Here is a 3179-nt window from a genome sequence, read left to right on the forward strand (position 1 = left end):
AGGTCACTCAGCCAGCCTTACCTAAACTCAGTGGGTTTTGAAATAAAACAAAAGACATGAACATGGGAAAGGGACCTGTAGGAAAGAACAGGGGAGGGGTGTGGGGAGTCACCAGAATGGATTATATACATGTATGATGTCAGCAAGCAAATTTAATTATTTTTTAAAATATAAAAAGCCTATAAAATTTAAAATTTTAATGGTGAAAACAACAATCTTCTAATTAGTTTCTCTAATCTAATGAGGCTTGACTATATCAATTTCTAAAAGCATAGTTCTAAATTCTAGGAAAGCCCATTGCAATTAAAATGGGCAACACGATAAGATGATTTGGAGAGTGCTGAATCAAAGGCTTCCCGATCCTCCAATTAAGATGTCGCCAAGCTCATAATACCATCCACATGAAGATATTCCAATTATGAGCATAATGAAATTTGATATTTTTATTCTGCAAAATTGGTTTCAGAACCACTATAAGCCTTTGTCTTCATTGATCCCAAGTTTACATTTGAAAGGGAGGATGGCTAGGATATGGCACTAATTGTAGAACTTATGTTGTGCAATAGATCTGTTCACCTCATTCCTCCTGGTTACATGAAATATTTTGTCCTTTAGTGGCTATTCCTGCCCCACTCTCCACCCTGACTCTTATGCTTTGATAACCACCATTTATTTTTCCATTTCTATAATACAACATTTTTCACATATGTGACATCATTCAGTATCTGACTTTCTTTGCCTGATGTGTTTCACTGATCATCCATATTGTCAAAAAAAAAAAAGCAGCTCCTTTTCTTCTTAATAAAGTCTGAATGATATTCTTGGTATATAACCACATTTTCCTGATGACAGACACTTAGGGCGATTTCTTCTCTTGGGGTGGTGAGTGATATGATGAACACGGAAGTTTGGACGTGGGATCTGATGAGTTACTGTTTCATCTCCCTTGAGTATGTGCCCGATAGTGGGAAGGATGGATTATACAGTAGCTCTGTTTTCAGTTTTCTGAGGTGCTTCCATACTGTTTTCTATAATGGCTGTACCAATTTATATTCCCACAAGAGCAGACAAACTGCTCCTTCCTCTGCATCTTCACTTATATTTGCCAACTTTCATCTTTTCTGTAACAGTCATTCTAAAAGTACAAGGCGATGCCTGTCATTTTAACGTCATGAACATTACCAAGAGAGATTTCAACTGTTTCCACCATAAAGATGACAATTGTGTGAGAAAATGCATATTAATTACCTTGAAACATCATGTTGTAGGCTATAAATACATTTCTTTTAAACAAATGAATCTTAGCATACAACTGACGGTGACATGGAGCCAATTCTTGGTCTTCCTTATAAGAGGGTGTTTCCCTGACTGCTTCCCACAAGTTTCATTCTCAGGAGGGTAAAGAATGTTCTGGAATGGCAACTAAGGCCACAGAATGACATAATGTGATTAAGCAAGTTTCATGTAGCATCATGCTTTATTTCATAAATATTGCACTGTTTGCATACGATCCAATCTTATTCTTAACATATGCCTAGATAAAGGGATAAAAATATCATTATTAAGAAAAATGGTTGGCTGTTTGACTTGCACACAGGCAGAATTGTTATCATTAAAGAGTTTAAAAAAACTATTTTGATAGCAAATTCTGATATTTCTGCAGTACATATTTTTCTCATTTTCATGTGTTTTTAATAAAAGTAAGTCATTAGCCGAACCTGGAAAAAATGGTTGATAAAATTAAGCTAGAAACAATATAAGAATATTGATGATCATTGGTATTTTGTTATAAGGGGGTTGGGCACACATATATTTTCTTAAGTCCATTTTCAGAACAATGAGTAACTTCCAAGTCAAGTGAATGGAAGACTTAGGAAGCACACGAGATTGTTATTAAATGAAAGCCACATTTCCAAAGCAAGGTTTGTTCAGATTCTTGTTGAATATTCAATTTTGAGAGTATGCACTAAACCCCAGATAATCTCCTTGGGAAACTCCAGAATAAACATTTTACCCAAATCTCTTTGTAAACATCAGCTTTGCTCAAGTATGCAAGACCATGCCTTAGATTCATTTTCAACAAACCCACTTTATTCGCAGCTGTCCATATTATTTGGCCTCTTAGAAATTTGATTTTTATTATTCCGTTGGATTTCTTTCTAAAGTTGGAATTTTACACCACATACTTCTCCCCTGTTGATTGGTGTCAGTTGAAAACTCTTATGAAAAAGAAGGCATAATTTTCCTTCACAGAACAATCCATTCCATAGAATTATTCCAAGAGCCAAATCTTGGCATCTCACAGTACCAAAGTCACCTCTCATGATTATGAGGTCTTCATCTTCATTTGAAATTAGTTTAGACTGTGTCTGGGAACAGAGAAGAGTTCACTCTGGGGACCCTAAGAAATACTCAGCTATGAATGATTAAGTCATTACATGTCCCATCTGAACAAAAAGGAATTTTGGCTAATCCTCAGTGTTCCACAGTCATGTCGAACCTTGCAATACTGGATCATGAACCACAATGTGTGGTCTCAAATTCAGAGTGGATTATTCTCTTCCCTCATAAAATCGGAAGAAGGCTGGAATGTGTATGTAAAACGCAAATAGTTATGGCAGAAATGGGGAAGGTAGGAAGTAGGTAGGGAAAGAGGATGGAAGCCAGAGAGAAGTGAGGACAGAAGGAGGAAAGAAAGTTTTCTGTAGGTTGAATTCCAAGGCACCACATGCTGAACGTTCTCTCACTATAAATGACAGGAACCACTCTATGACCAGAGTGCTGTAATCTGCTAAATGCAGGTGTCTTGCAATATATTAGCCTTCGGCTTCCTTGGGTTCATGTGTACTTTGTGTCATCTGACATTACCTTTTCCTTCTACACAGGCAGCGGCCTGTATTTACTTTTCGTAATGAGGCAAGGGGCAATGCATTTCTTTAGTAAAAAGCTCCTGGAATACCTTTTTAAAAAATTGGGGAAATAGGAGTTCTGGGGTACCCTTCCAGACTTCAGGACTTTGTCCTAAAATCTGTGAATCCTAGATATACAGGAATTCTTCCTTCTACCTGTACATCCTCCCATCCATCCAGCAGCCAGTTAACAGAACTTAATTAACCCCTACTCTGTCACAGGAGCTGGGGATAAAGCATATGCAAAAAAAAAAAAAAAAAAAAAAAAAA

The sequence above is a fragment of the Nannospalax galili genome, unplaced genomic scaffold (genome assembly GCF_000622305.1).
Source record: "Nannospalax galili isolate Female #2095 unplaced genomic scaffold, S.galili_v1.0 scaffold220, whole genome shotgun sequence".
Lineage (NCBI taxonomy): Eukaryota > Metazoa > Chordata > Mammalia > Rodentia > Spalacidae > Nannospalax > Nannospalax galili.